Source organism: Lutra lutra, chromosome 5 (assembly GCF_902655055.1).
Source record: "Lutra lutra chromosome 5, mLutLut1.2, whole genome shotgun sequence".
Classification (NCBI taxonomy): domain Eukaryota; kingdom Metazoa; phylum Chordata; class Mammalia; order Carnivora; family Mustelidae; genus Lutra; species Lutra lutra.
In genome coordinates, this window is record NC_062282.1 from 53,217,271 (window position 1) to 53,242,388 (window position 25,118).

A 25,118-nucleotide genomic window follows, 5' to 3' on the forward strand; every position below is an offset into this window, starting at 1 on the left:
TAAGGAGTAACTGTGTTAATACCAAAGAAAGAGTGGATATTAATAATTTTCCTTAGCACATATATGAAAGGTCAGAAAAGAAAAGTCACAGGGTCATAATTTACCTTGCTTAAGAATAATGATTATCAGGACACCTGGGTGGCTCAGTCAGTTAAGCATCTGCCTTTGGCTCAGGTCCTAACCCCAGGGTCCTGGCACTGAGTCCTGCATCAGGCTCCCTGTTCAGCAGGGGAGCCTACTTCTTCCTCTGCCTGCTGCTACCCCTACTTGTGCTCTCTCTGACAAATAAATAATGTTTTTTAAAAAGAATAATAATTATCACTTATGAAGTGAATTACTATATATTCCCACTTTCTGGGAATAAACATAATAAATAAATATATTTTTAAAGATCTCATCTATTTATTTGACAGAGAAAGAGAGGGAGAACACAAACAGGGGAGGGGCAGGCAGGGGGGGAGAGAAGCAGACTTTCTGCTAAACAGAGCCCAACATGGGGCTCGAACCCAGGACCCTGGGATCATGACCTGAGCCTAAGGCAGATGTTTAAGTGACTGCCACCCAGGCATCCCTAAACAATAAATATCTTTACTGATATACCATGCTTGTTTCATGTACATAAAGAAAATTACAGAGGCAAGTATTGGTGAATAACTATTTCCAATTGGAACAGTATCATTTAAATTGCCATAGATGATACATATAAAGATATACATGTAGATATCTTTTAAAAACTGAAAAATAATTTTTGCTTAAAAATATGGAAATGCTTGGGGCGCCTGGGTGGCTCAGTGGGTTGGGCCGCTGCCTTCGGCTCAGGTCATGATCTCGGGGTCCTGGGATCGAGCCCCGCGTCGGGCTCTCTGCTCAGCGGGGAGCCTGCTTCCTCCTCTCTCTCTGCCTGCTTGTGATCTCTCTCTGTCAAATAAATAAATAAAATCTTTAAAAAAAAATGGAAATGCTTAATTGGACTGCTAAATAAATTAAGTGACATTATCAATAGCTGTATAGTTACATTTTAATATAGTATGTTTTTCCAACATAACTAAGGTAATAAATTATTTTGTAGCTAAATTTATAAGATCCTTAATGAAATGAACAGGAGGACTCCCATTCATAATTGAGGGCCCTTCCCATAAAAAAGAAAAAAAATGTCAGGGCCAGGGATAGAAAATTCAAGTCACATCTGGGGATTCTTTTTTTTTTTTTTTTTAAGATTTATTTATTTATTTTAGAAAGAGAAAGAGAGAGAGGGAGGGAGAGAACTTGATGGGGAGGGGTAGTGGGAGAGGGAGAAAGAATCTTAAGTAGACTCTGCACTGAGAGCAGAGCCCTAAGCAGGACTCAATCTCACAAGCCTGGAATCACTACCTAAGCCAAAACCAAGAGTCTAATGGTTAACTTACTGTGCCACCCAGGTCCACATCTGAGGGTTTTCCTGACTATTCCAATTTTGTTCCCTCCTAACTCATCTTAATTCTATTACTCTGCTAATGTTATTGATACCATCTAACATTCAGACTCTCTTAAACTGTGTCATTTCTCCACACAGTTGTCTTGATTCATTTGTCTATTTCCTTCTTGAGTCTTTTCCAAAATAGTGCCATAATACTAGAATGCCTTTCTCTGCTCACACAATGAACAGTTGCTAATTAAAAATTCTACCTAGTCCATGAAGCCTTTCCAATCTGATTAAAGTGTGATAGGCTATTTTATTTCTTGTAGTACTTAATGGGATTGTTGAGTAGCCTAATCCTAATGTTCAGTTCAGCTAACTACTTACATTTATTCAATCCTCTTAGTAAACAAATTTTTTATGAAAAATTCTGTGACAAGAACCTGATACAAATAATTCAGCACCATTTGCATCTCAACTCAGGTTGTTTATCTTCTATCTCCCTGCCATATAAATTTGCCTTTTAGTTTTTTCTGTTACTTGTATTTTTTATGGGTCCCTCATCAAAGAAGTTTTGATTAAGCATCTATAAAATCAATTAAATCAATATAAAGCTTTCAGTAAACACATATCAAGAGCTTCGCAAAGGGGACTGTGAGTATAGGAAGAAATAAATTTTAAGGCATTCTCTGCTTCAAAATGCCCATAATATGATAGGGGAATCAGATAAGAATACAAGTAACTATAATGGAGCTGCACTAAATAGTTACAGGTAGAAGAAATTGTTATTCTAACTGGGTGAAAACTAGAAAAGATTTTCTCTGTAATACAAAGCATTCCACCATATGTGAAGAGGACCTATTACTGCTTTAAAACTTTCTGAACACTAATGAAAATTTTTTAGAAATTCTGAAAAACATGAATAACTGCAAAAAAATAACCTTTATCTACTAGCAAGAGTTAACCACTAAAAGCATCATTTATCTTTTTCTTTATATAATGAGATAGATAATAGAGGTATAAACATGATATGGATATAAGTAATGGATACAGATCTGTTTTATAAATAGCCTAATATTTTCACACAGTCATACATTTATGTATGTACATATGTAACAAACATTTTCTGACATTCTGTTATATCATACAGCTGTACCATAATTTATTTAGCCAGTTCCTATTTGAAAAATTTACATTATCTCTTATTTTTATTGTTACAAATAATGATACAATGAATATCTCTATTTACCTCAGGCACCGTGTATATCTCCCACTATACCGTGTATATCTCCCACTATTTAGAATAACTCTCTAGAAGTGGATTACTACATAAAATAAATGCATTTAATAGAGTCTTGGCACAAATAGATGGTACACTTAAAGAATAAATGAAGAAAAATTAATGAAGGGGTTATTCACAAAGATGCAGGCAATATTAAGGTTCATCAATGAAAGGAGTGTGTAGTACCATGGAAAAACCATTTTTATCTGCTTTCGTTTCCTACTGCCACTGTACCAAATTACCACAAATTCAGTTATTTAGAACAACACAAATTCATGACCATACCTCAAAGTCAGTAATCTCACTGGCTAAACTAAAGATTTTCTCTGGGCTAAGTTTCTTTTGGAGACTTTAAGGGAGAATCTGTTCTCCGCTTTTTCCAGGTTCTAGAAGCTTCCTTCATTCCTTGGCCAGTGGCCCTTTCCCACCTTCAAAGTCAGCGATTAAATCACTCCAACCTCTGCTTCCTGCATGATACCTCTAGTTCTGACTCCTGCCCTCCCACTTATAAGGATATTGTGACTACACTGCGCCCACCTATATAATCCAGGATATCCTCTCATCTCCAGACTCTAAACCTAATCACATCATCAAAGTTCTTCGATGTACTTCTAAGTCCTTTGAAGTAAGGCATCATATTCAAAAGTTCCAGGGATTAGAACATAAACATCTTTGGGGTGTCATTATTCTGCCACTTTAGTCCTGAAAGTGCAAGAGGAAGGAGTATTGGAACATAGAAAATGCCATAGAATGGAAGCCGCCTAACAAGATCTGTGATTTTAGATAGATGATACAGCCACTGCCAAACAGTGACCAGGCAGGGAGGGAGGGTGGGAACAAACACCCAGAATTCTCTCCTCTCTTACCTAAAGCATCCCACTGGTCAAACTAAATGGAAACAAGAGGGCAAGGAAACCCAGACAGTGTGGCTTAGAGAGATTAGCCTCATGGGATATACCTCAAGATAAGGAAGGCTAGAGAACGGGTCTAGAGAAAAAGAAGTTATCCAGCAAATCTCCAAAAACTAATGCATGTAGTGCATGACAAAGCCTCTTTGTTTGCATCACAGTCATCAAAACTCTGATTATAAAGGTTAAATTTAGGTCTTTTCAATTGATACCTAATCCATGAAAAAAAAAGTAGACTCTAAATGGAATCACATTGGAGTACTAAAAACTGATGTGTTTTACATTGTGTATTCTGTTCACCATGAACAATTTTCCAGTTGGCTTTATAACAGTTAAGGAAGTGGCTTTCAGGAAACTGCTTTTGGGGAGTTAATGTGGGCTAATAGCTATGGCCCTCTGGTGAGCCTGATGGCAAATGTCCAAGTCAGTAAGAGATTTATAGGGTAAAGCAGCCTAGAGCTATTTTAACAAAATGTGGACCTTTTGAGGCAATATTTCTCATCTGCTATTGCTCACTTTAAAAAGAGACATGGCTTCTGAGTTAGGGGTATGCCAAGGGTACAATTCTATATTGGATTGAAGCTAAAATTAGCAAACCCAGAGTCCTATTTCTGTAAATAAAATGACTATAGGGATAAGTGAGACTTTATTGGATACAATTTAACTTAAAGTGACTACAAATAAAACCACATGGAAAATGGATCAATTTATAGACTCTCTGAACCCAGTGTCCAACAGGGTACAAGACTACGACTTCCTTAGTGAACAGTGCTCTGGCTCTCTTGAAAATGAGAAGGAACTGAATCCTCATGAAGGCCAGATTTGAACCTTGCTGTATAGTAGTGCCATTAAATTTCGTACTTAAATTTAGTTTTCTCTTTTAAGCCTCTATTGACTCTGTCTCTGCTCTTTTAATCTTTTACTTTTTTCCCCCCAAACACTTGATGCCTTTGTAAAGTAATGCAGACATGATTTGATTCAATACATATGTTGAGTACTTGCCATCCACCAAGCACTGCACTGTGCTTTGGAGATACCATGGTGAAAACTATTGGCAAGGCTTTGTCCTTACAGAGTTTACACTGTATTGCCAAACAAACAAGCAAATAAAACCACTTTATATTTGAAATTCAGTAAGTGTTGAGAATTATTAATGTAAGAGGAAAGAGCTAATCAAAAAATCCCCATATATATATGGGGAGGAGGACTTAAGTTAGTTTCTTTCATTAATTTTAATATACAGTTGACCACTGAAAATTCAGGGGTTTAGGTACTGACTCTCTGTGCAGATAAAAATAAACATATAACTTTGAACCCCCTCAGAATTTAACTATCAATAGCCTACTAATGTTGAATAAGTCTTACGGATAATGTAAACATTAATATATTTTGCATACATATTTTATATTGTATTTTTACTAGAAAAAAGCTAGAAAAATGTTATTTTAAAAATCATAAGACACCATTTACAGAACTGTATCAAAACAATCTGTGTATAAGTGGACGTGAACAGAACCAACTTGTGTTACACAAATTTCAACTGTATTTATATCTTTTCTGTCTATATCTATTTGTATTTATAACATATAGACAGAAATTAAGACTAGAAGGTGGTGGATCATTGGGTTTCCCCAGGATAATACATTTTTCATTTAAAAATCCCCACTAGAATATAATTATTCAGGACACTTGTTAACAACATTGTGAAAGTCTATTTCTTTTTTTTTTTTTAATTTAATTTTTTTATGTGACAGAGAGAGAGAGATCACAAGTAGGCAGAGAGGCAGGCAGAGAGAGAGGGGAAAGCAGGCTCCCGGCTGAGCAGAGAGCCTGATGTGGGGCTCGATCCCAGGACCCTGAGATCATGACCTGAGCCGAAGGCAGTGGCTTAACCCACTGAGCCACCCAGGCGCCCCGTGAAAGTCTATTTCAAGAGAGACTATTGCAGTGGGGGCTGTGCAGTGGGGGAAAAGATTGGGTTCAAACATAAATACAAGGACAAGTAGGAATTTATGGCCATGGAGTACAGTAGGGCTCAGTGGATGGAAAATTACAAAAAGGACACATCAAGGCTTAGAGGAAATTTTTGCTAGACTGACTCAACAGGATTCTTTTGAAACTGGGCACTGCAAAGATGAATACACAAGTCCAAAACTTGAGCCTATTTGAAATAAAGGGCTCAGAGAAGCTGGACCAAGGTTTGGTTAAGGAGAGAATCTTTATTAGTACCTAATAGAGTAGTAAATCAGTTTTTCTTTCAAAATTGTCATTTCTGTCATTTATATGAAGTTACATAGCCAACATGCATTTCTTTTGACATGTGTTGGTTTTTAAGCACAGTGACATTACCTAGCAACTAAACTGTAGAGAATCTTAAAGTGCTCTGAAGGATGTTTTATATTAAATTATTGACTTCCAGTGCTCACTTTGGCAGCACATATACTAAAACTGGAACGATACAGAGAAGATTAGTAGATTAGCATGGTCCCTATGCAAGGATTACACACAAATTTGTTAAACATTCCATATTTTTATGATTTCTCTCATAGGTGGAATTTAAGAAACCAAATAGATAATCATTGGAGGAAGAAAGGGAGAGGCAAACCAAGAAGCAGAATGTTAACTACAGAGAACAAATTGATGGTTGTTAGGGTCCATGATCAAAGGAGCGAGGCTGATACAAAGTGAAGGTCAAGCAAAGCTTTATCCCACTCCAAGCATCGAGAATCAAACCGACTGGTTGGGGCTGCCTCTTACAGAGAGATCGACCCCTCCCAGCCTTACAGACTAACTTTTATAGGGCAAAGGCCATGTGGTTGAGCCTGGCCGCACACAGGTGGCCACTGAGATTGTAACACACAGAGAAAGTTGCACAGTCATGCTAGGTCACACACGGGTGGCCAGTTGAATTGCAATTTACCCTACAGTAGATATTTGGCCTAGCCTATCACCTTGGTCAGAACTGGAGCCCAAAAGGTGGGGCCCACACTCCTTGGTAGCTAGGGAGACAGTATGTGCGCTCCAAAGATTGGATGTCTCCACCTGGCCCAACTCATCCCTACATTCGGGCTCTGTTATCTCCACCTGACCTGACCCACCCTTGTATTTGGGCTCTGTTATCAGGGACTGGTCCACCATATTTTACTGGTTTCCTGGACTTGCTTTTAAGTCCCCTGGGTGGGGGGGTGTACAGGGTCAGTTTAAGTTTTACTGCATAAACAACAAAATGGCTGTTCAACCAAGATGGAGCCACCCTGGCTAAATAGGCCCTTACAATGGTTACTGGAGAGGAAGTGAGCATGGCATGGATTACTTGGATGATGGGTATTAAGGAGAGAATTTGTTGTGATGAACACCAGGTATTGTATGTAAGTGTTGACTCACTAAATTGTATACCTGAAACTAATATTACACTGTATGTGAGGTAACTAGAATTTAAATGAAAACTAGAAAAAAAAATGAATAAACACAAAAATATATTATTCACCTCCCTAGTTTGGCAGTAGGGAATTGGCACTATTTATTAAAGCAAAAAAATTCCTTCTACTGCCATGAAAGTTATGGCTTTCAGGCTTGCAATGAGTTATGCTAAAAAATTATTTTACATTACAAACCAATGCACATGGTCCACATATAAAATAATGCCAAAAAGGTATTAAATTGGAAATTTACTATGCAAGTGAAAACCATTAATTCAGAAGTAAAGATCTGGTAGCAAAATCCTTACCCCTCCCAAATTTACAAAATGTATACATGATATGGCCTTCCTTGTAAAGCTATAAACATCTTAAAAGTGGGGGCTACAGTTTTTACCTCCAAATTTTTATTAAAGTGTAAAGAAGCCCTCACCCATAATAGGTAGTTGAGAGATAAAGGAGAATTTTCAAAATAAAACCTGTAAAATGAATGCTACTCACTATGATTTGTGAAATTTTCATTTAAAATACCCATATATGTACATATGTGTATATTTTTATTTTTGAAAGAGATTAGTCAGAGCACTATTTTTTTAAAAAAAGATTTGTTTATTTATTAGAGAGAGAGAGCATGCACACACAGAAGCATGGGAAGTGGGAGAGGGAGAAGCAGACTTCCTGCTGAGCAGGAACCCTGCATGGGGCTCAAACCGAGGACCCTGAGTTCATGACCTAAGCCAAAAGCAGACGCTTAACTGACTGAGCCACCCAAGCACCCCTCAGAGCTTATGTCTTGAAACCACTCAAATGCCTATCAACTACAGAATGACTAAAAAGAGCTGTAGAATATACACAACAGCATATTCTATACTACATAATTTATGACAACCAGATCAATTACAAATAACAACATGAATGAATCCACATGTATAATCATGTATAATATAGAGCAAAATGCCAAACTCAAAAGAGAATATTTTGAGTTTCACTTATATAAATTTCAAAAAAAGAATTCAAACTAATCTATAGTAATGAAGGAAAATTCTTATGGGGATGGGAAAGGAGAAGATTCCTGAGCACAAGAGAGGCTTCTGGGAATGGATAATACAATTTTCTGCTCTGTATTCTGGGTACATGGATAGGTCATTTTGTGAAAATTACTTGATCAGTGTCCTTTTCAGTTTATGTAGTTATTTTAGGAAAGACTCAAAAATACCTAAAGGGATATAATTACATATATACATTTTCTATGTTCATTTATATCTATAGATATTAATATATCATCAAAATAAAATGTAACTGTTGGATTTTAAGCCAGAGGCACAATATTAAGACTCTTCAAAGAAAATCAAATCAGTTTTATTCTAACTCTGTTTTTGCAACTAATCAGCATTGTGACCTCAAGGAAAAGAGAAAAAGACTCAGAATATACTCAGGAAAAATTTGGACCACATTAATTCCAGGTTTACTTTCTATAACTTATATAAGATGTGAGTAGAATTTCACATAACATCCCAAGTATAAACACTGCCTTTAAAAAAAAAAAAATGAAGGGAATGGATAAACTTTCTGGAGTATCAGTAGACCCATTGTTATGTTTATTTAAGTTTATATTGGTTACGTTACTAAATGCATTTTTTAAGTGCATGAGAAGTTCTAACTATGTAATTGCAAGTAGAAAAACTTACATGTTAATAGTTGGAAAATATTCCATAAGATGTATGAACAGAATAATCCAATTGTTGTGGAAAATATACCTATATGTATATCTGTACTCACACAGTAGCCTTCATTTCTTAATTTAAGAGAATCGTGTATGTCTGTGTGGCTTGGTTAAGCGCTTGACTCATGATTTTGGCTCTGGGCATGATCTCAGGGTCCTGAGATTGAGTCTTGCCTCAAGGCTCCATTGGGCTTCACACTGGGCATGGAGTCTGCTTCCTTCTCCCTTTGTCACTCCACCCCAGCTCATGTGTATATGCATGAGGCATGTGCATTCTATCTTAAAAAAAAAAAAAAAGGAGAGAATCATGAACCCTCACCAAATGAAATTTTTTTTTTAAAAAAATTTTTTAAAAATTGGGGTAAGTATACATAACCTTTGCCACTTTACTTTATTACTCTAAGTAATCTTTACCCCAAATGTGGGATTTGAACTCATGACCCTGAGGTCAGGAGTCATCCTGACTGATCCAGCCAAGCACCACCAAATGAGGAAATTCTAAATGCTATTTTCCCTCATGCGTGCTATATACATTTGCTGACAGAGAACTAGGTACATAATAATTAATTGCCTTTTGACATGTGACCTGAAATTGTTTTCTCTATTCACTGTTCTAGTAGCTATGGGTCCATGTCCTCTGACCAGAGTCACTCGACCCTCTAGCTGTGACTAGATCTCAGATGCTTTAAAAGCCAGCTCCCAAAGTGTTATCCAATAAGAATCAAGTGCTTTGCCACCCATCTAAGAAGAGCTACGAAGTCACTACTTTTAAAGGAACTCACAACCAGCAATTTCTCTGGGATTCTAACTCTTGGTCCCCAAAATAAATTTTTAGTATGTACTGTAGTGTATTTTAAGTCAGAAAATCCTGAAGATAACTTCCAAATTTGGTAGATAGAATATATAATTATGAAATGATGGATGGATAGGTAGATGATAGATATAAGAAAAAAATGCTAATAAAATCACCCTCTGAGTTTTCTAAAATCCTTAGCTGTGCACATGAGTTAATAATCAGGAAAGGGATATGTTATTAAACTAGAAAATTGCTATGATAAAAATCAGAACTTTTAGAATACATTATATGTGGTCAGGGTAAGAAAGAGCTTTCCTAGAGAACAAGAAATTCTACCTAAAAAATCCCTACCAGGAATGCACAGGACAGTGGTACATAGACAATAAACCAGAACAAAAAACAAATAAACAAAAAATATTTTTAAAACGCTAAATGTTCTAAAGAACAGAAATAGAGTGCACCCACTTTCCACTGTTGTTTAAACACATTCCCACAGTCCTTTCCTCAAAGCCCTTCCTGTTCAGATGGCATTTCAGAAAGCTATTTGAAGACTCAGCTTCTTCCACATCCACCCCTCCTTTTCAATTCCATTTTTTTTTTTTTAAAATACAGAAAATGCTCATAGGAAGCACCAGAATAATAGCTCTGGATACTGGAATTCTCTTTATACTTCTGTCATTAGTGGAGCTCAGGTGGCAACAGTCGATCTATGTTCCACCATCCCACAGTGTGTTTTTAAATATTTCTGAAGTGGCAGGGCCCAAAAATTGGGTCATTGTTCAGTTAGTCACAGTCACTCCACTATGAGGCTGATGAAAGAACATTGCAACATTCCACTTCCCTAATGTGAACTGGTTAAGGATGATTAAATAGTGTGCTTTGCTCTCCACAGTACCCACAGAGATAACGTGATGTGTTTGAAGAAGATACTGTGGAAGGTACATATTGGTTTTTTAAATATTCTAGAATCTCACAGCTTACGAGGACCTTAAGGATCATCTGCTTCACTCAGTAAGACCTTTGTTTAATTACTCATTCATTCAAAACATTAATCATTTGCTAAGAACTAGAATTAATGCTCTATACTGAGGACAGAACAATAAACAAATCACAGAAATTTGCTTCCTTGTTAAATTTATATATATAAATACACACACACACACACACACACACATATATGTAACTTATTTATATATAAACCTATTTAATAAATATTTTTGAGTACCTACTATGTGCCAGATACTGGAAGGCATTAAGTCTAGAATAGTAAACAAGGCTGAAGCAATTGCTATGGAGAGTCCTATTCATCACCCATATCCAGTGTGTAATGGTTCTACCCTCAATTGCCAGCTCCTAAATTTCTTTGATTGAGGGCTTTCGGATCAGTGGAATTAATTTTGTTGTCTACACAACAAGCTAGAAGTGTCAGGGAGTTAATATTCGCTCCTCCACTCACCTGCCATTCCCTTAGATGCCTTCAACAACTATCTGGTAGGAGCTGGTGGTCAGGGTGATTAACCACTCTGGGTTGTCTAGGATTGAGGGGTAGTCAGTGTTACCACTTCACATTCAGGGAAACTATGAAAGTATGTAAATACACAAACTCTCTCCTAGGTTGGGATAACTCTGAGATACAGATTTTACAATGGCTCCCAGAGGACCTCAGATTATTAAACTCCACTAACCTACAATGGTAATGCACTTGAGCTTTTCATTGTCTACCTTCCCTTCCCTCTCTCACTTCTTTACTTGGCCTCCAGTGTGTCCAGAGATCACCTCCAAAATTTGTACTTGATTCCTTCCCTCAGACCCTGCTTCTGGGGAAAACTAAACTAAACTACTGTCCTGATGCCACCATTGAAGGGATGTAAAGTTCAGTGACAGAGTCAGTTAAGAAAATGACTAATGATAAGGCAGTGTGATGAATTCTATAAGGAAACAACCATGCACTCTGGGAGAATGTAGTAGGATCTTGGTAGGAGAGAGAAGGCTTACAAGAGGAAGCTCCATCAAAGTTGAATTGTGAAGGGCCCACTGAATGGGGAAAGAAGGATATAGTTTTTAAGTGGGAGAAAAAAATCTGCTAAAATTTTAGAATTGAAATGAAGCACAGCCTGCTTGGGTTGGCGTTGAGAATAAAGAGAGTAGTTTGGATGGAAGAAGCCATAGATGTAAGGAAATGTTAGTTCTCTAATGACCTTGCATTGCCCTGGTAAGGAGTTTATCCTGAGGGCAGTGGAATGGCAGTGACAGGCTTCAAGGAAGTGACATGATCGGATTTGACTTCAGAAAATCATTCAGACTGCCTTGTGAAAAATAGATTGGAGGAGTCATGACCTGAAGCAGGGACACCAGTTAGGAAGCTACTCCCCTGATTCAGGAGAGCGGTAATTGTGTTTTAAACAGTGAGGAGAGGTAGATAGAAATTCCTACATTTTTAAGATATTAAGAAAACAGAAGTTATAAAATTTGTTATTTATTAGAGATGCTCTATAAGCCAAGAAGTCCAGTTTCTTGCTTGTATGAATTGATGGAGAAGTGGAAAATCATTGTGATAGTAAGCCAAATGGAAGATTTCAGGTTAGAACCTGCTGGATTTGAGATTTTGTGGAGAATCTCTTACATATTTAACCTTATGGAAAAAAAAATGATTAGCAGTGTGGGATTAAGAATTAAACACACCTGGATTCTAGGATTCTAGTTGTACATGTTGAATAATTTACTAAATAACTCTAAGCCTCAGTTTGCTCATCTTTAAATAGGGACATTATTTTAAACCTACTTTATGAGGCTGTGATAATTCATGAGATGGGTTTAATGGAGACCCTGATTTGCGGTTATTTCTCAATTATTATGATTTCTATACTTAGTGGCAGTATTACCATCCAGGTTGTGATTTGCAATAGATACTCAGATATTTAGATTGGAGTCAAAGAGAGAGATACAGACTGGAAATATTGTCTACATTATTAGAAAACCGTACATGAAGATCAGGGACTGGACAGGATTATTGAGGGATGACATTCAGAATAAAAAAAGAAAAAAAAGTGGATATAGGGGCGCCTGGGTGGCTCAGTGGGTTAAAGCCTCTGCCTTCGGCTCAGGTCATGATCCCAGAGAGCTGGGATCGAGCCCCGCATCGGGCTCTCTGCTCAACGGGGAGCCTGCTTCCCCCCTCTCTCCGTCTCTGCCTGCCTCTCTGCCCACTTGTGGTCTGTCAAATAAATAAATAAAATCTAAAAAAAAAAAAAAGTGGATATAAATATGAGGAAAACAAAAGGAAAATCCAACAAAAAAGGCTCAGAAGGACTCAGCAAGAAGTGTGCTGTGTCACAGCACCCACCTCCTCTGAAATAGAGTGCAATGCAAGGAGAGGGTAATGAACAGATCAAGTTCCACACAAGTTTACCTAAACCTGAGACTGGGAAGTTTCCATTGAATTTAGTAGCAAAGAAGTCAATGGTGATTTTATCTACAACAGTCTCAGCTGAGTAGAGGTGGCAGAAGTCAGATTGTAGTTGTCTAAAGCACAAATAGAAGGTGAAAGAATGTAGACAGCAATTGCAGACAACTCCTTTAAGACACTTGGTTGTGAATGGAGGGAGAGAGATAAGAAAAAGCTCCAGGGGGTCTAAAAGAGGCGAAGAGAAGTTTTTATCTTTTAAAGATGGGAGAGAATATTACATGTTTAAATACTGTTGGAAAGGAGTCATCAAGAAAAAGTTGAAGACAAAGAAAATAAATTGTATCACTAATGATCCAGACTTTTTTGTTTGTTTGTTTGTTTGTTTATTTGACAGATAGAGATCGCAAGTAGGCAGAGAGGCAGTTAGAGAGAGAGGGGGGAGAGAGAGGGGGAAGCAGGCTCCCTGCCAAGCAGAGAGCTGGATGCGGGGCTCGATCCCAGGACCCTGAGATCATGACCCGAGCTGAAGGCAGAGGCTTAACCCACTGAGCCACCCAGGCGCCCCATGATCCAGATTCTTAATGAGACTAACTGCAATGAGATCCATAGGTGAAGGAAAAACATGTTTAATATCATGATAAAAGGAGCAAAAGATTGGTGCAGATGTGGTGAGATGTGAAGGTGGTCCATCATGAAGACTATAATGTGCCTGATAGACCAAAAGGTCTAGGGAGGGGTAAATCCTGATGGAGATGGTTATAGCGAAAGGTCACAGAATACATCTAAATTATACAGATTACCAGATACCAGTCCAGATCTGTAGAATCAGAATCTTTGAATATCGGGCCCAAAATTATAATCTTCTAAGTAATTAGTATGAAAAAGAAGATCTAATTTATGAAGCATTTGAGAAGCAATGACCTAGTTGGCATTAAAGAATAGGTGTTACACACATACACACGCACAAACCTAATGCCTTTATAAAGGCATTAATCCCATTCATAAGGACTCCATCCTCATGATCTAGCCACCTCCCAAATGTCCCATTTATAATTACCATCACATTTGGGATTAGGTTTCAACATACGAACTTTGGAGGGGCACGAACACTAGGGATAGCCCAAGTCAATCATCGACCTCTCATCTAGAATTTCACCAAGGGTGAAATTTTAACAGAGAAAGCCCCATTTCTTGCTCTACAAGTAGCTCTGAGATATCTAAGTTGTTCTCAGTCTCTTATGAGGGCTCTGTTAGTCACTGGATAGTAATTACATGATGTTAGTTTGCAAACAAGAAAGTTCTACACCAGAGGTCACTGGTGCAGACATTAATGGACAACCTAGAATATTAATGAAGAGATTTCAGGGATTCTATAAATCCTTTGAACTGATGTGTGTTTTTTTTTTTTTCCAACTCAGATAAATCAAAGAAGAACCTGCTTGCAGTGTATATAATCAGAAAGAAATGCTGGGTAGTTGTGTTCATCCTATTCCTATTCTTAGATTTCCTATCTACTAACATTTGTCTCCAAAGTGGCTAAATCAACTTAGGCTCCCACAAGAAAAATATGAGAGAAAAATGTTTTTCTTATTCCTGCTGATACATATTACTTTAGGACTTTTAATACTTTTTCTAATCTTCTAGGTGTGAAATTGTGCTGCCATGCTTTAAACTGCATTTTTCGGGGCGCCTGGGTGGCTCAGTGGGTTAAGCTGCTGCCTTCGGCTCAAGTCATGATCTCAGGGTCCTCTCTGCTCGGCAGGGAGCCTGCTTCCTCCTCTCTCTCTGCCTGCCTCTCTGCCTGCTTGTGATCTCTCTCTGTCAAATAAATAAATAAAATCTTAAAAATAAATAAATAAATAAAAATAAACTGCATTTTTCATGTTCATGAGGTTCAGTATTTCTCCTTACCTATGTGATCATTCACATTTCTTTTGTAAATTGACTATTCATATCCTCTGCATATTTTTCACCCTTTACCTCTTTCATTCTTTCTGTTTTCTTTTTCAGTCTTACTCATTTGTAAGTGTTTATTTTGCGGTGATCATATTTAGCCTCTGTTGTCGATGCACAGATGTTGTATTTACCTTCTTTCAGTTTACCCACTGTTTTTTAAACTTCATGATTACTAAAGCATACAGAAGTTTTTAATTCATAATTGTTGTTTGTGTACTTTTCCTTCAAAAAGTTTTCCTTAAACAGTAGTTTAAAACCACATTTGTGTATCTTATTGCAATACTTTTATACTTTTCTTTTTACTTTAAAGTCATTATTCTAGTTGGAATTTAACTTCCTGTGATTTAAAGTAGGACCCAAGTTATTTCATATGCTTAAAATTAACCCAACAAAAATGATTCCCTAATCAGTTATTTGTCACATTAAAGTGCCTGCTACTTCTGCCATAAAGTAATCTATCATCTACCCATCTATCTACCTATCTGATCTTTCCAGAAATCTCTATTCTGATCCATTTATTGTAGTACTGCAACATAATATAATTTTGTAAAGGACCTGTAAAATTTTATATAATATATAATGTATGTACTGCTGCATTTTTTAATATAATATTGGATATATATATCATATACACATGATATATATATAAGATTGGAGATATATATATGAGATATCTCATATATATATATTTGATAACCTAATTTTAATTGTAACAGATATATATGTATATGTAACAGATATATATATGTATATACATATACATATATATATACACACACATATATATATATGAGATAACCTAAGTGAAAGCAACCTTAAATAAACTGATTATTATAAGCCTGATATATCCATGTAATAGATTACCATGGAGCAGCTGAAATAGTGAAACAGATCTAAGCTCATTGATATATAAAAAAATTCTAAAAAATCCATAAAATATTGCTAAGTGAGAAAAGCACATTGCAAAATTATATAGACATGCAGATTTAGTCACCAAGTTGCATTTGGTGTTTGTATTCCTTATGTAAAAAAAGCATACATATAAGAGCCATATATATACAGATACATAATAAATTTAAATTTTAAAACACGGAAGTGTTTACACAAATTCTTGAGAATGCTGATCTCATCACTACATGTCATCTTTGAGGTATGAGGAAGAAAGAGAGGAAGGGCAAATGAGAGAGGAATAAAGGAAAGAGGGTGGAAGGAGGAGGGCTGATAGATGGGTGTGAGGGAAGAGGTTCAGTGAGAAGAGGAATGCTCACTTTGTTCTTTCTACTAGTACATGTGCCTTTAATAGTATACAACAAGCATGATTTATTTGTACCATAAGGAAGACAGGAACCATCTATATAATCAGATGGGTATATCTCAATTTTCATAATCACACACATGGCTGTAACTATTATCAAGTAAAAACCAAGAAAGATGAGTTCTCCTCTTACGTTAATAGAATACATGCTGAAACATTGACTCCATTAATTTTGGATAACTGTACTGAAAGGCAATGGAGATGTTACTTAAGCTGGTGTGATCAGAATGTCCTCTTTGATGAGGTGACATCTGAGTAAAAACCTTTATTGAGTGGGAGTGAGGGTCTTGCAGTAAATCCATGGGAAGAGTGTTAAGGGCAGAGGGAGCAGAAAGAGCAAGGTCTATGACTTTGGCTACTCCAGGTGCAGTATGGCTGAGGGCAGTAGGCAAAGCAGGGAGGGAACCATTAGTTATATGAGGAAGGGACTTGAACCCATTAGGATTTTGGACCTTAATCTTTTGTTGACACATTTGGACAAGTATGATGGGATGGGGAAAAAAGATAATAAAAATATTTAAGACACTGGTAGGAAATTCAAAGGCATAAAATGGGAGACTAAAATATGAGAACAAGTAACTCATAGAGGCAGGTGGTATGGAGCCACCAACTTTGATTGGTAGCCTATAAAAGACCAGCCACTCAAAAGAACCAGCCGTTTGTCTATACTCTCATTTACCTCACTCCTGTGGTTATAAGGATTTCAATATTCTGTCCAGCCTTCTTTTCTCTCCCTAAGCTTTCTTGAGTTTACTGCTGATTATTCTAGGACTACCTACTAAATCTAGTATCTTTCTATCCTCCAACATAAGAGATTCCACTGTTGATAAAAACTGCCCAACTATTGGTAACTACAACATCCATTTTGAGAATAAGGAAATTGGGAGACTCAGAAGGGGAAAATTAGTATGTCTAAGATCATTCAGGGACGTACACATTTTCCACAGAGTATCCCAAGCAGCTAGGAAAAATAGTCCATCCTATGACATGACTTTAAGCAGGGGTCTTAGTTCCTATTTAGACCAATGACTTCTCTCTTATTCCTGGGTCATTTGTCCTAGATTAAAATGATAGATAACTCTGGTCCCCATTCCCCTCTTGCTGTGTAGCTATTGTTTACTCTTTATGTCACCTATAGATTTTTTATTTCTTTTAATTCTGACTTTGCCTCCAAAGTAATTTATGTTATTCAGAATTTCAAGATGTTTGTAGCTATGATCAGGTCAGAATTAGAAGTCAGTGGGTTTGTATAATTGAAAAATAGTATGTTCTCATATACATGGGACATAAAAATCTAGGTTCATTTGCAATGTTACAATGTTAAAATCAAATTATAAGTAAGCAAGCATACAAGAACAACACAGGCTTTTTGTTTGTTTTTTGTTTTAAACTAGTGCTACAAAGACCAGTTATTTTATTGTTAGTGTAACACTGTTATGATATCCTTTCTTCTCAATTTATCTTTATAATAGAGAATCTTACCAAAATTATTGAGAATATCTGAATTTTCTCCTAGCATATTATCTATTTAATTTTTGCTGGTTTTAAACTAATAGTCCCCAGTTTTTTGTATCAAACTCTTGGCCCATGTTTCTCATTGAAAACATAATTTTAAGTTATTGTACTTTAATTTTAATTTGACATTAAGATCACAAGAGACAGAACTTTTAGTAATGTTTCTATGTAATTTCATGTTGAAAACTATTTAAAGTCATACCCCTTCTTTCCCTTTCCCCTTCAATTAATGTACATTAATATGATTTATATATTTTTGTATTTACTTTTCAACCTATAATTCATCTATCCATCACTATCTTAATCCATACTCATTTTCAGGGGTAAAATTTCTAAACAGGGAAATGCACAAATCATGAGTGTGCCATTATATCACAAATGCATACACTTGTGTAATGCAAACCAATTTCAAGAGATACAACATTATCACCCCTAGAGAGTTCCCTCATGTCCCTGCCCAGGGAATTCTATCCATCATCTCCCCAGAGACAATCACTTTGGTGACTTTATTCACCATAGTTGAGTTCCACCACTACTAGAATATTAGATAAAAGGAAATATGCAATGTATATTATTTTGTGTAAGGCTTCTGTCACTTGGATAATGTTTCTAAGATTCATCCATGTTATTGTATACATTAGTTATTCCTTTATATTTCTGAATAGTACCCTCTTATAAAAATATACCTAAGTTTGTTAATCTACTTTTTGATGAAAAGTTAATTTTTTTCTAGTTTAAGTCTTCTACAAATAAAGTATATGTGAACACTGTCTTTCAAATCACTTGTGGGCATATGCTTTCATACATCTTGGGTATATTTCTAGTAGTGGAATTGCTAGGTCATAAGGTAGATATATGCTTAATTTTATATAAAAAAAAAAAAGAAGTATTCCAAATATGTTATAAGACTTAACAGTTCCATAAAAAAAGTATGAGGATACCAGTTGTTCTGTATCCATAAAACATTTGTTGTCATTTAATATTAGCCATTCTAGTGAATGCATCTCCTTGTGGTTCTTTTGTTTATTTTTCCCAAAACTGAATGGAATTGAAACTTCCAGGAAGATATGGCAAGATTACTTTGGGATTTTGCATACAACCTGCAAGAAACCACCTACTTCAGAAGACTACACCAGTTTAGAAGTAGAGCACTGAGAGTTAACTTCCTTGAAGAAAACGGTTTTCATTTCAGTCCAAGTAATGTGACACCAGATGGCTTAATCAAATTGATGGATTAGATGTAATTTCATTGAGAAAAGCAATTTCAAAGATGAAGAGTTCAAGAAAGCAAGGCATATTTTCATTTGCCAGATTGCAATGTTCTTGGTTTTTAATTTAACCATATATCCAATAATTTTGTATATCTCTGTTACAATTAAAACAAAGTATATTAACTAAATTGGAGAAATAAATATAAAAAGACTGTTATTCTTACAATATTTTTCCTGCTTATCTGGTTGTTTTCCTGGCCTTTTAAAACTATAAAGCATGAAATAAACAGTTGACCCTTAAACATGGGTTTGAACTGTGTATGTCCACTGTATGTGGATTTATTTTTATAAATAGAGTACAGTATTAAGAAAATCTTGTGATTTTCTTAATAATATTTTCTTTTCTCTAGCTTACTTTACTGTAAGAATATAATATATAATTATATAATATATAAAATATGTGTTAACTCTTTATGTTATTGGTAAGATTTTTGAGCAATAGCAGGCTATTAGTAGTTAAGTTTTGGGTTATTAAAAAGTTATACATGGATTTTTTTTTCTTTTTTGAGAGAGAAAGCACAACTGGGGTGGTGGGGGTAGAGGCAGAGGAAGAGAGAAAATCCCAAGCATGTTCCATGCTCAGTGTGGAGCCCAACATGTGGCTTGATCCCACAAATCTGAGATCAAGACCTGAGGTGAAATCCAGAGTCAGAAAGTCAACAGACTGAGCCACCCAGGATCCCTCATACATGGATTTTTCATTGCATGGTGTGTTGAGGGGGGCAGTTGAGTCTGTGTCCCTAACCTCTGTGTTGTTCAAGGGTGAAATATATTGCCTGGCATTATGAACTTACAGTAACAGGTGAGCTACTGGGTAAAATTTGTAAGGATTACCAAATTACTTCTTGTAAAATCACAAGCCCACTTTTTAAAATTGTTAAGTTTCTTCACTTACTTCAACTATGTTGCCTCACTAGTACATGTCTTACACTATTAGTACATAAATTCTAAAGAGATAACTGTTAAAAGACATTGTATAATTTAGCAGTTTATGATACTTTTCCCAAGGGTGTTAGGAAGGTGGTATACATTACCCTGATAACAAAACCAGATAAAGACACCACAAAAAAGAAAAAAAAGAAAAAAAAAAGAGGGAGAGAACTACAGGTCACTATCTTTGATGAACACAGATGTGGGAATACTCAACAAAATTCTAGCAAACATAATCCAGCAATACATTAAAAAAAGATCATTTACCATGATCAAGTGGGATTTATTCCTGGGATGCAAACATTGTTCAATATTCACCAGTGTGATACATCATATCAATACAAGAAAAGATAAAAACCATATGATCATTTCAGTAGATAAGAAAAGCACTTGACAAAGTTCAAAATCCATTTATGAAAAAACCCTCAACAAAGTAGGTTTAGAGGGAACATACCTCAACAATAACGGCTGTCTGTGAAAAACTCAGTGAACATCATACTCAATGGTGAAGAACTGGTGAAGAATAGCTTTCCCCTAAGGTCTGGAATAAGACAAAGATGTCCACTCTCACCACTTTTGTTCAACATAGGACCAGAAATCCTAGCCAAAACAATTAGACAACAAAAATAAATAAAAGTGATCCAAATTGATAATGAAGAAGTAAAACTTTCAGCATTTGCAGATGACATGACAGTCTATATAGAAAACCCTAAGAACTCCATCAAAGAGCCACAAGAACTGATAAATGAATTCAGTAAAGTCACAAGATACAAAATCAATGTGTAGAAATCTGTTGCATTTCCTTACATTACTAATAAAGCATCAGAAAGAGAAATGAAGACAATAATCCCATTTACAAGTGCACCAAAACTAATAAGATACCTAGGAATAAACTTAACCAAAGTGGAAAAAACCTGTACTCTGAAAACTATACAACACTGGTGAAAGAAATTGAAAATGGTGTGAAGAAATGGAAAGACATTCCATGCTCGTGGATTATAGAACAAATATTGTTAAAATTCCTATACTACCCAAAGCCATCTATACATTTAATGAAATCCCTATTGAAAATACTAGCAGCATTTTTCACAGAATTAGAACAAAAAATCCTAAAATTAATACAGAACCACTAAAGATCCTGAATTGCCAAAGCAATTTTGAAAGAGAAAACAAAGCTGGAGGTATCACAATTCTAGACTTCAAGTTATATTACAAAGCTGTAGTAATCAGAACAGTGTGGTACTGACACAAAAATAGACACACAGATCAATGGAATAGAATAGAAAACCAGAAAGAGCCCACAAATATATGGATCAATTAATTTCCAAAGCAGGAAAATAATGTCCAGTAGGAAAAAGACAGTCTCTTCAACAAATGGCATTGGGAAAACTAGTCATATAATGCAAAAGAATGAAACGTGGCACTTTCTTACACCATACATAAAAATAAATTCAAAATGGATCAAAGGCCTAAATGTGAGACAGAACACCATCAAAATCATGGAAGAGAACACAGGCAATCATCTCTTACATCAGCCATAGCAACATTTTTCTACATATGTCTCCTGGGGCAAGGGAAATAAAAGAAAAAATAAACTACTGAGATTACAACAAAATAAAATCTTCTGTACAAGCAAAGGAAACAATTAACAAAACTAAAAGACAACCTCTTGAATGGGAGAAGATATTTGTAATCCAGTAAAGGATTAGCATCCAAAGTATATAAAGAACTTATATAAATCAACACCCAAAACCCAAATAATCCAGTTAAAAAATGGACAGAAGACATGAACAACATTTCTCCAAAGAAGACATCCAGATGGCCAACAAACACATGAAAAGATGTTCAACATCATTCATCATCAGGAAAATGCAAATCAAAACTGCAATGGGATATCACTTTACATCTGTCAAAATGGCTAAAATCAAAAACATAGGAAACAAGTGAGTTTTGTTTTTTGTTTTTTAATGTTTTATTTATTTGACAGAACAAGAAACAGCAAGAGAAGGAACACAAGCAGAGGGAGTGGGAGAAGGAGAAGCAAGCTTCCCACCCATCAGTGAGCCAGATGTAGAGCTCGATCCTAGGACCCTGGCATCACAACCTGAGCCAAAGGCAGATGCTTAATGACTGAGCCACCAAGGCACCCCCCGGAAACAAGTGTTGGCGAGGATGTGGAGAAAAGGAATCCTCTTTCACTGCTCGTCAGAGTACAAACTGATACAACCACTGTGAAAACAATATGGAGGTTCCTCAAAAAGTTAAAAGTAGAACTACCCTAGGATCCAGTATTTGCACTATTATGTATTTACCAAAAAACTACAAAAACACTAATTTGAAGGGATACATGCACCCCTATGCTTACAACAATATTCTTTATAATAACTAAGTCATGGAAGCAGCCCAAGGGGCCCTCAATTGATGAACAGATAAAGAAGATGTGGCATATTTATATATGCAATGGAATATTATTCAGCCGTAAAAAGAATGGTATCTTGCCATTTGCAACATGGATGGAGCTAGAGAGTATTATGCTAAGAGAAATAAGTCAGTCAGAAAAAGGCAGATACGATATGATTTCACTCATATGTGGAATTTAAGAAATAAAACAATCATGCAAAGGAAAAAAGAGAAAGGCCAAGAAACAGACTCTTTAGTGAGAACAAACTGACGGTACCAGAATGGAGGTGGATGGGAGGGTGGGTGAAACAGGTGATAGGGATAAAAGGAGAGCACTTGTGATGAGCACTAAGTGTTGCATGGAAGTGCTGAATCACTATATCATACACCTGCAAGTAATATAACACTGTAGGTTAACTATACTGAAAAAAAAATAAAATATAAAATAAAATAAGTAAAACAATGCAATAAAAAGGAGGTATGAGGATTTAATTTTTTAACTATGTAAAATCTGGTTGTTATGTTCCCTTCATACCATTCTAGTGCTTTTCTTAACAAGAGAGTTTTTCATGAAGATTCTTAATTAAATCAGTGGAAAAAACAATGGAATACACACATAATTTCTATTTAATGAAAGGCCAAAATCAACCACTAGAGTTTAAGGCTTCACAAATGATGGATATGGAGATGTAATTTGGAAATTTGCTCATTACTTTTACTTTGCTTCTATTCTGTGGCATTAAAGTAGAACTAGCAATAGTCTACAACTGTTCTACTGTTAATCTTTTCAGTTAACGTTTTTATAAATACTCGATTTCCTTTATTATTTCTTTGTAATTTACTTTTAGGAGACTATTATCTGAAAGCCCAAAGATCTTGCATATGTCCATGCCACTTTGCAGTAAGAAATGGGACTTTTTAGACAATGTGTAAATCTCTTCTGAATTTCTATTCCCCTTCTTAATAACTGTAAAGGAATATTATTGTCCCATTTTAGAAATAAACCACCCCCATTTAGAAATAAGATGTTCTAATTATCTCACAGAGATAGGATGGACCCCCCACCTCCACCCCAGACTTTGGTTTGGGTCTTGAGACTGATAATGTTACATATGCACCGTGATGGCATGAAAAGCTTTACTACACATAATGGGTCTTTCTGAGGAGAACAGGAGTAGATTTCCAACTGGTCCAAAAATGAGAGTAGGGAAAGACTGGCTTAATGCTGGCTAGTGAGTGAGGCTGGAGGATGTGGGTTAAGATGCAGAGGCCAAGTATTGTATGATTCTAACTCTCTCTGGCCCCAAAGGAAGGAGTACCCAAGCTTTACCCCTACATTTCCCAGATGTGATGCAGAAAGAGAACTGGCTTAAAAGCCCTCAGCAGTCATGCATCAAAAATGGAGTTAGACTCTGTCTTAAACAAAATATTCCCTATGTTTGGCAGAACACAATGTACATAAGGAGTGCCATGATATTACACTCAATGGATGAGTGGGCATTAATTCTCAGGTTGAAAAGTCTAAAAGTAATAATTTAAAATGCTAGAGAAAAATCTAAAAGTAATAATTTAAAATGCTAGAGAAAATGCTAGAAAAATAGTATTTGAACATATGCTATCGCAGGCTATGGATATTCCCGATCCCCTTCCCATCTCTTCCTGAGACCTTATTTCCAGAACACCCATATTCCAAATGAATGTGAAGTCTATGTAGTAGGACATAATTCTAAGTCAAGAAGCTAATTTTTTAATAGCTTTTTGTTTTCACTTTGCCATGACACAGACAACTGGCAAGGTCTTAATGGAACTTCAGCTTCCATGGGCACATTTTTATATGGCAGAGTATGTGTTATGTTATTACTATTATTGTTGCCAACCCACATATAGAACCCTGACTACTGTCCATGTCTTCATTTATAGTCACACTTTTCTTACACAGAAGGGATTGTGGCCATCAGCTCAACTCTCAAATGGACTCAGGCACACAAAGAAGAAAAAAAAATATCATTTATGGATCATTATAACAATAATCTTAGAGAACTCAGTTGTGAAGAGAAATTCACATATTTATCTCATCTAACTCCCTCATTTGACAAATTAGAGAAATGGGATAGAACCTTATTCTAACCAGCAAATTACAGAAAGCAGAAAAGCAGGAGAAATATTGTAAGTCCACTGTTTATATAAACTTGGAGAATGTCAGTGTTAGCCAAATCTAATGATTTTTTTTTTCCCTAGAAGTTTGGGTAGATCCACTGAGAGTATTTCAGTAACATGAAGGAATTATTAATTTCTCACATATTAAAAGTTATCTTACCTCATAGGGTTGCTGTACGTTAGAATTTAAAAATATAATTTCCATGTTGTATTTTGCAGTGTCTGGAACTTAGGAGATACTCTTTTGCTGCTGCCAGTTCTCCCAATACTAATAACTACCATTACTAACTCTAACATTATTAGGCATACCTTGTTTTAAATTTAAAATAAAAATTACTTAGGTACAATATTACTAACTAAACTACAGGTCTTACCAGAATTCCATCAATGTGTTCAATAATGTCCTTTTCTGAAACTGCTTTGGTCTGGAACTGACACAGGTCACTTCTCAGACCCAGAACTCATTATACAACTCTAACCAAATGCAAGGAGGACTAGGTCATGAGGAGAGGACATGAATATTTTGTGAGAACAAATAACTTCTGCTTATCATTTTCTTTAGACAGTTATGTGCCCAAATAAAATTCACCTCTCCAAAGATTCCAGCCATGCCTTTAGCCAGAGGACTCTGATTTCTAACAACCTGT

The 25,118-nt window shown here is 36.0% G+C and overlaps 1 long non-coding RNA gene and 1 pseudogene across 2 annotated transcripts in view; one reads left to right on the forward strand and one right to left on the reverse strand.

Moving 5' to 3' along the window:
* Positions 1-24,923, reverse strand: part of LOC125100817 (uncharacterized) — a 49,003-nt gene extending 24,080 nt beyond the window's left edge. The window contains exons 1-2 of one of the 2 annotated variants that reach the window (XR_007127666.1): positions 24,846-24,923; positions 20,369-20,514 (exon numbers count right to left, since the gene is read on the reverse strand). This is a non-coding gene — a long non-coding RNA (uncharacterized LOC125100817). The remainder of the gene's footprint in view (positions 1-20,368; positions 20,515-24,845) is intronic. The other variant, XR_007127667.1, reaches the window with a different exon arrangement.
* LOC125101391 (uncharacterized) lies at positions 6,005-6,119 on the forward strand (annotated as a pseudogene).
* Positions 24,924-25,118: the final 195 nt, after the last annotated feature.